Source organism: Babylonia areolata, chromosome 27, assembly GCF_041734735.1.
Source record: "Babylonia areolata isolate BAREFJ2019XMU chromosome 27, ASM4173473v1, whole genome shotgun sequence".
Lineage (NCBI taxonomy): Eukaryota > Metazoa > Mollusca > Gastropoda > Neogastropoda > Buccinidae > Babylonia > Babylonia areolata.
The window spans coordinates 36,101,007-36,116,006 of NC_134902.1; the positions used below are offsets into that span (position 1 = coordinate 36,101,007).

At 40.4% G+C, this 15,000-nt stretch overlaps 1 pseudogene across 1 annotated transcript in view; it reads left to right on the forward strand.

Moving 5' to 3' along the window:
- The window catches only part of LOC143301073 (uncharacterized), a 123,498-nt pseudogene that overhangs the window by 10,904 nt on the left and 97,594 nt on the right, over positions 1-15,000 (forward strand). Inside the window, exons 2-3 of the transcript XR_013057727.1 lie at positions 14,098-14,426; positions 14,662-14,919. The product of XR_013057727.1 is annotated as an uncharacterized LOC143301073 (transcript). The remainder of the gene's footprint in view (positions 1-14,097; positions 14,427-14,661; positions 14,920-15,000) is intronic.

The following is a 15,000-nucleotide window of genomic DNA, read 5'->3' on the forward strand; positions in this document are numbered from 1 at the left end:
ATAATAGATAAGCTTACACAAATAAATAAATAATAATTATAATGTAAAAAAAGAAAAGAAAAAAAGGCGAATAAATAATAGATAAGCTTACACAAATAAATAAATAAATAATAATTATTAAAAAAAAGGCAGTAGTAGTAGTAATAATAATAATAATCATAATAATATAACAACAACAACAACAACAACAACAACAACCAACAACAAAACGGAGGGAAAAAGACTGGAAGCGCATCCACCATTGTTCAGTCTTTAAAACCGAGCATCAACAGCACAGGAGGAGTGTACGTGCCTGTGAACAGTAATTAGTCTTCCCACATTTTGATGGCAGTTTTGGAAGGTTTTTTTTTTCTCCCTCTTCTGTTTTCTTTCTCTTCTTCTTCTTTCTTCCGCATTTCTCACAACGTCGACAATAATAATAATAATAGTGATAATGATAATAATAATAATAATAATAATATGTTCTTTTCTCATGAAAAAAAATCTGCTAATGTTTACAGTCATTACCAACGTGATGTTAGGAAAATAAAAAGTCTGGTCTCACGAGACAGTGTTGTGTTGGTTGGATTTTAGAGGTGTGAGGGATGATGTGGGAAGGGGACCCCCCCCCCTCCATCCCCCCGACACTCCCGAAAATAAAAGGGGGTGGGTGGGGGGGGGGTTAACCATTCACCAACGTCCACAAAACACGAGAAGTTACATTGGAATTTCCTATTTATTTTGTAATTTATTAATTTATTTGTTTATCGAGTTATTATTATTATTATTATTATTTTACTTACAAGTTATTACCATCTATATAAAGCCGTGTAGCCACGTAACCACACGTAACCAGGTTCCTGAAACAAACACGTCTCGTCGAACTGACAAACTTGGCTTGCGCTTTCAGTGTTGTCTTTAATGTGATTGCTTAATTTTTTTTTTGGGTGGGTGGGGATTGTGGGAGAGGGGAGGGTGTAAACTGACCCAACAATTTACAATTGTTGAATCTGTATTATGAAACGCCGTGAACGTTGTGTCCATCTCCAACGTCAGTCTCTGTACACTACACCAAGTTTCTGTCCAGATATATTCGAATTTAACTTTATTTTTTCTGTTTGGGTTCAAGCAGATAAAGTATTTTGAATGTATTTTGAATGTATTCATTCATACGACAAGAACGAAGACATATGTAAAACTCAGCTCAGCAGTTGTTTGTTTTTTAGTTAAGAAAAGAAAAAGGAAAAAGACACAAACAACACTTCCGAAACAAAATCAGTCATAACAACTGAAAACAACAACAACAAACAAACAAACAAACAAACTTGCAGAAACCAGTGAATCCATCGAATCTCTTCTCTCCGTACACGTAATGACCGAACAAACGTGCAATCCAGCTGACCACCACCACCACCAAAAACAAACAAACACACAAAAACCAAACAAAACACACACACACACAAGAACACACACACACACACACACACACACACACACACACACACACACACACACAGATAGAAGGGGGTGGGGGGTCCTCCGTTGTTTATAGTTATTGAGGTTTCAAAAGAAATCCACTTTTCATTGTTTGTAGATCAACAACAACAACACTCTCTCTTCACTTAGAAAAATGTTTTTGATGTTGTCTTTCTGGTCTGTTTTATGAAGGGCAGTTGGCAGAACACACACACACACACACACACACACACACACACACACACACACACACACACACACCTAAAAGAGCTAAAGCCATTTCATCACAAGAAACAGTTGCAACTTACGTTTCAAATCTGATAAAAGAATCTGATGTTAACATGAAAGAGTTAGCTGCAAAACCACATCATTCTCCTGTTCCTTTTGGGAAATGTTGAAAGCCGATTTTGATATCACTTATTCAGAAACAAAAAAGGAAGAAAACATCAATATCACGACAAGTACTGCCAGAATTCATATAACAGAAAAATATCAGAATCGTCTCCATATATTTACAGATGGATCTGTTCTCGATGACAAAAATGCTGGTGCGGCTTTCTATATTCCTGCCTTTGAAGTTGAAAAATCTAACTTTATTTGAAAACATCTTTCCATATTCACAACTGAGCTAATTGCTATCATACAAGCTCTGAACTACTTAGTGAGCCATCAAATAGTTTTCTCGAAAGTAGCATTCTTTGTTGATTCCAAATCAGTACTTTATGCTCTAGAATTATTTAGCCTTGAAACAAGACCTGACTTAGTTATTGAGGCAAATCATTTGGTACATTGTTTAAGGATTAAAGGGACTGAGATCAGTTTTTGTTGGGTGCCTTCTCATGTGGGCATTCTTGGCAATGAAGTTGCTGATAAAGCAGCTAAAAAGGGAGCACAAGATTCAGAAAAATCGACAAAAATACATGTCCGTCTTTCCGTAAAAGAGGCATACACTTCGTTAGAAAAAATCAGCATGGGGTCGATTTCATAACCGATGAAAGGAAAAGTTTTTAAAACATAAAGGGAACATTATTCCCCGAGAATATTATTAAAGAAAAGATACCGAATCCATCAGCTTGCCATACAAGATTAACAACCTCTACTTTCTTACGTAGAAAACTTGATGCGCTGAAGACAAAGTATAATAAAAATGTTACATGCATTTGCGGTAAGCAGTTCAGCTTGCATCATTGTTTGTTTCACTGTCAGCAGTTACGTACCTTCTTGCCTAAGTATTTCAAAGAGAATAATTATTCTGCAGATGATTTTTGTAAAGTTATTCCTGACGAGGTTCTTATGGTCGAACGTTCACAGGCATTAGTTCATAGCCCTATTTCTACATTCCTTTAATGCACTTCAGAATTCTGTTAATGGTTTCTGATTATTATCAGTATTATTATTGAATTGTTACTGTTAAATGTAATTGCATGTTAGCTATGCATTTTTTGATAGTTTTCTAGTTTACCTTTTCTGTTTTCCTCTTCCCTGCCCCCCCCCCCCCATCCCCCGTCCGCCCCCCCACCTCGTCCCACCCCTTTTTTTAACGTCCATATCACTGATAGTGAAAAGACACTAAACTAAAGAACGAACACATCCACACGAACGCACACTCACACGCACATACATATACACGCACGCACGCACACACAGACACACACGCGCGCGCACACACTTGGGCGCAGGCTTTCGGACATGCGTACACAAGCGCAAAACGCACCTGTCTGACAAGCACGCACGCACGCATGATATGTTTACACAACTGCAGCCCTCCCCCCTCCCCTCCCCTACCCCAACCTCTCGCCCAAACACATCACTTCCACCACTATCAACACGCCATCCAAATCTGCTTCCCTCGCCCCAACAACACCCCCCCCCCCTCAACCCCTACCCCCCCATCCCCCCCGCCCCGTCTCTCTCTGTCAAGGCAGGCGACACACAACACCTCCAAACCCTCTCCCCATCCCCCCCCCCCACACCCACTCACTGACAGAAACCAAACCTCGCACCTTGTCAAATGAGCGACAGTTGACGGCGACAAATCTCTCCTCTTTCGCCCCCCCCCCCCCCGCCCCCCCGTCCCTCTTATCTTCATGGGCTGGTGTGAGGAAAAGGGTGAAGGTGGGTGTGGAGGGGAGAGGGGTGAAATGCGACGAGGGAGGTGTGTGGAGAAAGGCGTGGTGGGTGGGGGATTGGGGGTGGGGGGTGGGGGAGGGAGCTTTCCCAGGCTCCTTCCCAGCTATCTTCCCCTCCACCCCCACCCCCTCCTCCCATCATCATCATCATTAACATCATCATCGTCGTCGTCTGTCTGATCGCCGGACGGACCAGACAGGTGATGATATTCAGTGGACATCGTGTGTCCGCCAGGCAGTGTTAATGGGTGCATGGGTAGTTTCAGTTTCAGTTTCAGTTTTCGAGGTGTCTGACTCTCTCCATACGAACGGCGAAAGAGACGACGTTAACAGCGTTTCACCCCAATTACCATCATCAAAATATTGCAAGCGGAAGGCTCTTCTTATACAGAAGATATGAATGTGGACAAACAATACCACAATTCTGACGACGGAAACTAAAGGTTGGGTCATTCAGACACCCACTGGACATCGAGGGGTCTGTGTAGAGGAGAAGAGAGGACTGGCCGTACTGAGTGAGTTAAAGCGTTGGACTTTGAGTCTGAGGGTCCGCGGGTTCCAATCCCGGTTACGGCGCTTGGTGGGTAAAGGGTGGAGATGTTTCCCCTTTCTCTCTCTCTTACCTCAACAGTTGTGCAGACCTTCTAGTGCCTGAACCTTCTTCGTGTCTAAGCAGAAGTTCATGCAAGCATGTTGAAGATCCTGCAATCCATGTCAGCGTTCGGTCATGAAGTCATCGTTTATGTCGTTTCTCTCTTTCGTTCTTTCCGTTTTTTCTTTCATTCATCCCCCCCCCCCTCCCCACCCACACACTCTTTCCTTTATGAATGTCTGTGGCGAAGGGATGTATTTGTATTTGTATTTCTTTTTATCACAACAGATTTCTCTGTGTGAAATTTGGGCTGCTCTCAGCAGGGAGAGCGCGTCGCTACACTACAGCGCCACCCCCCTTTTTTTTAAATTATTTTTAAAATTTTTTCCTGCGTGCAGTTTTATTTTTTTTTCCTATCGAAGTGGATTTTTCTACACAAGTTTGCCAGGAACAACCCTTTTGTTGCCGTGGGTTCTTTTACGTGCGCTGAGTGCATGCTGCACACTGGACCTCGGTTTATCGTCTCATCCGAATGACTAGCATCCAGACCACCACTCAAGGTCTAGTGAAGGGGAAGAAAATATCGGCGGCTGAGCCGTGATTCGAACCAGCGCGCTCAGATTCTCTCGCTTCCTAGGCGGGCGCGTTACCTCTAGGCCATCACTCCACGTATAGGTCACTGCCATACAAAATGGCGGAAGGCGGAACTTTGAAGAGCAATAATTGCATAAGTTGGGTAGTTCTCCCAGTTCTCGGTTGACTTTAGAAGAGCTGATTATATGAATAGAATAGAATAGAATATGTCTTTATTACCAAGTGTACCGGGGTCACAAGGAATATTGGGGGGAGGGGGGTTGGGTGAGTGTGTGTGTGTGGGGGGGGGGGGGGGGGGGGCGAGGGGGAGGTTTAGTACATAACAAGGTACGAACATAAATCGAAAATCATACACAAACACAGATACAGTAGAAATTAGGATACACACAAGTGCATATCAATACAAAAACTTGTGCATACTCACACATGCACGCACTGCACACACACACACACACACACACACACTCTCTCTCTCTCTTTCTCTCTCTCTCTCACATACACGTTTGAACAGAAGCCGCATCGTACATGTGGATGGGGCTGATGACTAGATGTTCTGTTAGATGGTTGTTGATTGCACTATTCTATTTATCATACTGGATTTGTTCGAGAAACAGGGCATTGACTGCTTTAGGGAAAAAGCTCTTGACGAAGCGATTGGTTTTCGTCCTTATACTTCTGTGCCGTCGACCAGAGGGGAGCATCTCGAAAATCCCAAGAGCTGGATATATATATATATATATATATATATATATGGCTACAATTGTGTAGAGAGTGTGTGTATCAGGAGCAGCCTACGAAAGAAAAGAAAAAGACGGGAAAAAAAGACACAAAAACAACAAGAAAAAAACAACAAAAAGAAAAGAAAAAAAAGAAAAAAAGGAAAAGAAAAAAAAAGAAAAAAAAAGAAAAAAAAAAGAAGAAAAGAAAAAAACGAAGAAGAAGAAGAATAAAAAAAAAGAAAAGAAATCAGTTGTTCTCCATACACACCGAATGGCAGTTTAAAGTTGTAACAGAATCAGTTGTGAGACACGTATATGCTTTTCGTATGTTTGCACATTATGTAAAGCTTGTGAAACGTCGTGAGCTCACAGTGTGAAAGGCCCGCAATTGAATGTTTCTTCTTCTTCTTCTTCTTCTTCTTCTTCTTCTTCTTCTTACCATTAGCCTTGTTGTTGTTGTTGCTGTTGAAATGTAGACATGGACGCACAGAATACAAGTGCATTGCGAAACACCACATAGACAAAAGAAAGAACGATGCAGATGATATCTTACAATCTAATGAACAGCTCGGCTTTCGTGGGAAATGCAGTGAGACAGAAATTGACGATAAGTAAACAAATGAATAATTCAAACAAACATATAGATGAACATACGAGAGGGCAATGCTGATAACATGTTAACAAAATAAACTTTTGGTTTTTCTTTTGTGTGTGATTAAAAAATCAAAACAACTTCGGTGCCGTTTGTACACAGTTTCAGTTTCAGTAGCTCAAGGAGGCGTCACTGCGTTCGGACAAATCCATATACGCTACACCACATCTGCCAAGCAGATGCCTGACCAGCAGCGTAACCCAACGCGCTTAGTTAGGCCTTGAGAAAAAAAAAGGGTGAATAAATAGTAGATAAGCTTACATAAATAAATAAATAATAATTATAATATAAAAACGGTAGTAGTAGTAGTAATAATAAAAATAAAATAATAATAATAATAATAAATAAATAAATAAATAAATAAGACACCAATAATGATAAATAAGCAAATAAATGTAAAACATGAAGACACACATTCATACACACATGCATAACAGATATGCACCAAACATGCAGTTTCACAGATATGAAAGCACAGTCAAATACATATAAACGTACATGAGCTCCAACACACACACACACACACACAACACACACACACACACACATTACCCTGCACCTCCTTTACCCCCCTCCTCCACACACTCATTTCTAGTCTATGTATCGCAGCTTCCACGGCACACACACACACACACACACACACACACACACACACATACACATTGTAGAGAATGAAACAAAACTGAGAAAGGAAGCTCAGCTGGCAGTTAAAATGTTCACTTCACGATTAGAACGCAGCCAGTGTAGCTTTACAATTTCTTCTTCTTCTTCTTCTGCGTTCGTGGGCTGCAACTCCCACGTTCACTCGTATGTACACGAGTGGGCTTTTACGTGTATGACCGTTTTTACCCCGCCATGTAGGCAGCCATACTCCGCTTTCGGAGGTGTGCATGCTGGGTTATTTACTTGTTTCCATAACCCACCGAACACTGACATGGATTACAGGATCTTTAACGTGCGTATTTGATCTTTTGCCTGCGTGTACCCACGAAGGGGGTTCAGGCACTAGCAGGTCTGCACACATGTTGACCTGGGAGATCGGAAAAATCTCCACCCTTTACCCACCAGGCGCCGTCACCGAGATTCGAACCCGACACCCTCAGATTGAAAGTCCAACGCTTTAACCATTCGGCTATTGCGCCCGTCTAGCTTTACAACATTCTGGCAGCCATGGCCGCTATTCAGCATGATTTTTGTGTTGTAAAGTTGGAATGGTCTCTTATTTCTTTCTTTCTTTCTTTCCAGATGTGTCGTTTCCAATGCTTGCTACTGATCCGGTTAGTGTATTGAAACTGGTGTCGTATTTTCCAGTACTAGATATTTGCGTATTCAGGAATGTTTTCGTCCTTTATTTCCCTTTATTCATTTGTATCTATTTGTTCTTTTTTGTTTGTTATTCTTTTAATTTTTTTTATATTGTTTTCTTCACACAAAATTTCATGCAATTGTCCGTTTTCTCACTTCTTAAATACATTTTCTTCCACACACACGACAACAGAAGGTTCTTTCAACGCTGATTATTCATTTATTCACAGGCAACTACTACTACTGCTACGTACTGTTATTCTTGTCGCTATTTGCAACTGTTTCATTTTTTTTTCGTTTACTAATAATGCACAGCTAATTAGATGCATAGTTACTTTAAAAAGAAAAAAAAGAAAAAAAGAAGAAGACGTTTTATGTGCTTGATCCGGCAATCACTCCACAGGACCTTACAAATACGTTTTATTTTGATTTGATTTTTTAAAGTAAATGCTCCATTGTCTTCCCAAGCAGGAATCTCGCTCTCTCTCTCTCTCCTTACACACACACACACACACACACACACACACACACACACACATATATATATATATATATAACAACTCTTGCTCCACTAAGGGGCACAACTTTGAGCGAGTACAGGATAGCGTTTCCCACACATAAAAAAAAAAAGGGCACAGTGACACAATCCATAAAACTTACCCATAAATAAAAGAAGAAGTAATCAGTCTGTTTATATAACTTCCCTGTCACATGGGCACACAGAAATAACAACAGCAGAAGAAATATCCGTACAAAAAATTCGCTTTTTTTTTTGTTTTGTTGTTGCTGTTTTTTTTTTTCTCTCTCAAAGACTGATGGAAGGCGGAAGAAAACGAACATATGGAACGGAAATAAGGTCTGCTTTAATTAAATGGTGAATTATAACAAGGTCTGCCGCGCTGAGTAAATGGTAAATTATAATAAGGTCTGCGTTTAAGTAAATGGTAAATTGATATCAGTCATGAGCAATGTGTTTTTTTTGTTGTTTTTTTTCAAACGCGAAAATACACGAAAAAAAAAATCAATTAAAAAAAAAAAAGAATTAAAGTTTTAAAAGGTTAAAAATATATAAACAAAATGAAATAAAGTTTTGTTTGTTTGTTTCTGTCTGTCTGTCTTTCGGTCATGAATTGGGTTTGTCCCTAAAAAAAAAAAAAAAGAATATCTTATCTGTCGAGACTTTCTTTTCGTTTTTGTTTTGTTTGGGTCAAAAGATAAGTGGTGACTGCAGTGGATGATGTTCTTGTGGATGCTGGATTGTACTGATGTTACTGTTGTGTGTTGTAAGGGAGTATTTGTGTGTGTGTTTGCAGACGCGTCCATGCGTGCGCTATGTGTGTTTGTGCATGTCTGTCTGTCTGTATGTATGTATGTATATACACACATATATTTGCATATATATATATATATATATATATATATATATATATGTGTGTGTGTGTGTGTGTGTGTGTATTTATGTATGCATGTATGTATGTATGTATGTATGTACACACATATATTTGCATATATATATATATATATATATATATATATATGTGTGTGTGTGTGTGTGTGTGTGTGTGTGTGTGTGTGTGTGTGAGCACGCATGAACACGCGCGTGCATGCGTGCGTACGTCTTTTTTTTTTTTGTATTTTGTTCGTTTGATTTTCTTTCATCCACTCGTCTATCAGTTCTCAGCATAAACGATGTTCATTATCTGAGAACTATTCTTTTCTGTCTTTTTAATAAGAATTAAAAAAAAAATCTCATCATTCAAATTCATTCTTCAAATTTCGACAATGATTCGGATAACTTATTTATTGATGGACACACACGCATGTGCATGACCTTCAATGCAGAGATACATATTTACACGCACACATGCACGCACGCACGCATACACACACACACACACAGGCACACGCAGAGTGTAACATCGTACGCATATATTTACTTTCGCACGTAAGATATCTAAAAAAAAGCGACATCAAAAACAAACAAACAAACAAAATCTACTGTGATCACTATCACAAGACGTTTGTGTGTCGGCTTCTTTGGTATTATAACGTTTATTTCTTTAAGCATTTTTGGGGAGCTGTATTCATCTACCATCATTATGATGAAGAAAACGATGGTTGCTGTTGTTGTTATTGTTGGGGACAAGATTAACATCATGTGCGGATGAAGTGTTTTATCACAATTTCATGAAAACTAGCTCCAAAGCAATGTTGGTTGATACATACCTATCGATGCCAACTAGAAGACTTTTATTCATTTGTTTGTTTATCTACCTCTTTGTTTATTTTGTCTACTTGTTTGTCAGTTCAATTATTTATTTGATCATTTATTCAATTATTTATTTAATTATTTATTCAATTATTCATTTAATTATTTATCTATGTATTTATGTATCTATGTAGTTATTTATTCATTTATTTATTTATTTGTTTGTTCATTTAATTATTTATCTTTCTATTTATTCATGATAAATATAATAATTACATTGGAAGACAAAGGACCAGATTTTTCTCTCGACTGTTGGCCGCCGTTCTTTCTCTGTCTCTGGACCTTGCAGTTGGAATGAACTTCCTCTTTCGCTTCGTCAAGTCTCCACACTCAGCTCTTTCAAGTCTGGCCTTAAAACCCACCTCTTCCCAAAATAGCCTCCCTTCCCTGCCTCTTCCTTGTCTTCAGTTTCTCCAGTTTTAGAGTTACGCATGCGTGTGAATGACTGGTGCGAAAGCGCTTTGATTTGTCTATGCACAAGATTCAGCGCTATATAAATACCATTATTATTATTATTATTATTATTGACAGCGTGCGTTGTGCAGTGTGCGTCCGAGTCCAAAATGTCTGGGTTAATTAATATCACGCCTGTCTGAGTTTTGTCCGCGTCGGTGAGTGCGGCTCAGCATTCGCACTGAAAGAGATCAGATCAAGATCAATTAAGAGATCAAGATGTGTCTGCATATTCTGGAAACGCCGCAGGACCACACGAAAACGTCATATATATTTTCCGTAACTAATACAAAACATGAAGAACGTTTGACATGACATTCGGAATCATTTACAATGGCAAAACCATGAGACACATATTTGGAGGGGGGAAAAAAAAGAAGAAGAAGGAAAAAGAAGGAAAGAAAAAGAAAAAAAAGAGTAAAATGTAAGAGATAGAGTACATTGCTTACATGTCAGGAGTGAATGAGCATTTATCCCATACAAAAACGGGACGAATTCACTGGATAATCGTGTTAACAAGTTGTTAACACAGCCGTGTCTGTGTATGTTCGAGAGAGTGGGAGACATCGGTAGAACGATTTTGAATAATGCGCCTATGCAGTCAGTACCTTTTGCTTTTGTTTATTCGTTGATATTCAACGCTGTAGGTCTATATTTGATCTGGTCTTCTTCTTCTTCTACTTCTTATCATTATTATGAAATGATTATTAATTATCAAACTGATTAAGTTAAACAAATATCTAAACAATTATTAAATGATGATAATAATTGCAATGTAATAATAATATTATTATGATTATAATGATTATTATTATTATTGTAATTATTATCATATATATTATCACTATCATTATCATAGCTTATCTTTCTTTAGTAAGTGCGTTTGCATTGTTTATTCATTCCTATTTATTTATTTGGGGGAGGGGGGTGGGGGGGAGAGAAAGACATGTTGAGTGATACGGGAAGACTAGAATTATTTGAATTTTATTTCAAACTGTTTGCATTTTTTTTTTTCATTTTCGTCATTCTCATTCTGCTTTTTATTGTCTTTCTTTCCTTTTTTGCTTGAAGTATTCCGTTTATTTGGTATGCAGCACTTTAATCATTCCGCCTTCGGCATTAAAAAACAATAACAACAAAAAAACACACACACCCCCAAAAAAAACCAAAAAAAAAAACAAAACACTAGCAGCAACAACAACAACAAAAAACCACACAAAAAACAAACAAACAAACAAACAAAAAAACACACACAAAAAACAAACAAAAAAACACACAAAAAACAAACAAACAAACAATAAAAAACCACACAAAAAACAAACAAACAAAAAAAACCACACACAAAAAACAAACAAACAAACAAAAAAACACACACATAAAACAAACAAACAAACAACAAAAAACCACACAAAAAACAAACAAACAAAAAAAAACCCACAAAAAACAAAAAAACCAACACCACAAAGACGCACATTTAAACCTTTTTACCAGTGTGGTTTGAGTTATGATATGACTACGACATAAAGAATCGTGGGGGTATTGGGGGTGGCATGGAATTCATCAACAATTTTCTTAAGACGAGTCCTGTTCTTGTTGAGAAAGGTTGTGTGGCACGTGTTAAATCATGATAAAAAAAACAACAACAACAGCCAAAACAAACCTTTCAAGAGTTTTGCTGTTTAATGTTAATGCCTGTCTCAATGCTAAAAAACAGAGCTTACGAACAGCAGGCATTATCTTGTTGTTATTGCTACCAGTTCCCTTGAGTATTAATAACAGTACGGTCGCATCAAAATAATTAGATAATTTTATCATGCTACAGCCTGTTAGACAGACGACGAGTATTTTTGTGTGTTTTTTTTTTTATAATTTGAAAACAAAATAAGACAACATATGATTTACTTACTGACATGCAATACTGTCAAGTAATCATGTGGAGTGATGGCCTAGAGGTAACGCGTCCGCCTTGGAAGCGAGAGAATCTGAGCGCGCTGGTTCGAATCACGGCTCAGCCGCCGGTATTTTCTCCCCCGCCACTACACCTTGAGTGGTGGTCTGGACACTAGGTATTCGGATGAGACGATAAACCGAGGTCCCGTTTGCAGCATGCACTTAGCGCACGTAAAAGAACCCACGGCAACAAAAGGGTTGTCCCTGGCAAAATTCTGTTGAAAAATCCACTTCGATAGGACAAACAAATAAAACTGCGCGCAGGGAAAAAAAAAAGAAAAAAAAGGCTGGCGCTCTCATTGTAGCGACGTGCTCTCCCTGGGGAGAGAGAAGCCCGAATTTCACACAGAGAAATCTGTTGTGATAAAAAAAGAGAAATACAAATAGCGCGATATTACAATTGTTTATGCTTAGAAATATTAATCTATGTTTCTCAGATTTACATTTAAGTTAAATCTTATGAATTAAATCTTATGACAGGAGCATGGACCATATGATTATGAACGGTATGGTCAGTGTTGCATTTTGTTGTTGTTGAACCAGATTACACAAAATTAATTTGTCAAGTATATAGCAGAGCACACATTTTATTTGTTTACATAAAATAACCATGATAACACATGTCCATTATGTGTTTCCTCTTTCGATAGCATATTATGTTTTAGTTAATTCATAAATGTTGGTTTTGAATGGTTGGTCCTGTTTTTTGTGAGTACCCCCCCCACCCCCAATTCCCCCCCCTCACACACACACACACACAAAACGACAACACAAAACAAACACCGTTGCCCATGACATTACCAGATCAAATGTTTCACCTTTGTCTATGTTCATGTTGTTGTTGTTGTTGTTGTTGTTGTTGTTGTTGTCATTACCGAACAAGACAAGCTCAACATTTTTTATGACAGTCTTCCACAGTTCTCACAGTTTTATTTCAAACAATTTTCTGTTTCCACCCATAATTCTTGTGCATTCGATTCGGACACAATCATTCAGTGATGATATCATTGTGTCTCTTTCAGTCTCACAAAAGTGGCATCGTCTGTGTTATATCTATTTCTATTTAAAGTACTATTTGAACGCAAAATGGTCCATTTCAAGCTGACAACGTTTTGTTCCGATTTCTTAAATTTGTCTTGTTTGTTGAAGAGCAGTCACCAAAAAAACCAAAATCAACTTGGTGACTATGTGGTGCGGGAGAGGGGGGGGGGACGTTTGGGGGTGAGGAGGGGTGGGTATGTAGCGGGATGTTAGCAATTTTTCAAAATATTCTTGATATCGAGTTGGAGGGGGTGGTGTTTGATTGTATGTGTGCCACGGTGTGCAAAATAATGATGGATGGAAATGACTCACTGCAGTATTTCGCAACAATCTTGCGTGTGTGTGTGTGTGAGAGAGAGAGACAGAGAGAGAGAGAGATATTATGGGTTTGTGGGTGGGAAACTATTCATCATTTCGAAACATTCTTGCTAGCATGAGTGCGTGTTGAGGTAGGGGGAGTCGAGTTTGGGGGTGGGATGTGAGGGTGGGGGGCGGGGGGAGGGGGGGGGATGGCGAAGGGCAAAGAGGTGTGTGGATGAGGAGTTCAGCATTTTGCTTGAATCACTCCGAGAAAAGGAAAAGAAAAGGAAACAACAACAACAACAAAAAAAAGAGACGGAAAGAATAGGTGTAAAAACATCCGTTCATACCAGCTTCGATACACACAAGTTTCACATCTCACTCCTTTCAGACTGCCATGCCCACGTACGTGCATACGAACAAACAAACGAACAACAACAACAACAATAAAAAACAAAAAACAAACCCGCAGTAAAAGAGGGAAGGAAAGAAAGAAAAAGAAAGGAAATGAAGAAAAAGGACGGAAAGAAGAAGAAGAAGAAGAAGAAAAAAAAAAATCGTTCACTCCCTCCCCCCCCCCACCCCACACGCACCCTACCGCACCCCCCTACCATGAACCTTCTCCCTGTGTGTTGCAGACCTGGAGGACTCACTGGACGGCGCCGCCAAGCCCACGCCGCTCACCCCCACCTCCTCCGCCCTCCTCCACGACAACAACGGCTACATGACGGCGGCGGGGGCAGAGCGCGCCAAGCACATGGCCTCCGACACCGGCGTCCACCACGGCCACGTCCCCCACCACGCCACCCCCTCCCAGCACCACCACCAGCACCACCAACACCAGCACCACCAACACCACCAACACCAGCACCACAACCACCCTCACCACACCCCTAACCCTCTGACCCCCACCACGGAGGACAACTCCAGACGACTTCCCACCAGCAACAAGCCTCTCGGAGCAGTTGTTGGCCTTGCAGGGGGGGTCCTCAGAGACAGAGGAATCGGAGGAGGAGGAGGAGGAGAGCGAGGAGGAATAATCTCTGAAAGAGGAGGAGTTGCAGGAGGAGGAGGAGGAGGAGGCGACCCGAACCAGTCTCGAAGCCGCGACAAAGATGGCGGGGACTGCAAGAGCGACGGAGACAGCGACACAGACGAGAAACGCCGAGATTCTCAAACGTCTTCCGGGGCTGGATCCTTAGGAGGAAGCGGCGGCGGCGGCGGCGGCGGCGGAGGAGGAGGAGGAAGTTCAGGAGGAGGAGGAGGAGGAGGGGGGAGAGGAGGGCGCTGGGGGTGAGGATGGAGGGGAGCCGAAGAGGAAGAAGAGGAGGAACCGCACGACGTTCACCAGTTTCCAGCTGGAGGAGATGGAGCGGGTGTTCCAGAAGACCCACTACCCCGACGTGTACGCCCGTGAACAGCTGGCCCTGCGCTGCAACCTCACCGAGGCCCGGGTGCAGGTGAGTGGGTGTGGGTTTGTGTTTGTGTTTGTGTGGGTTTGTGTGTGGGTTTGTGTTTGTGTTTGTGTGGGTTTGTGTTTG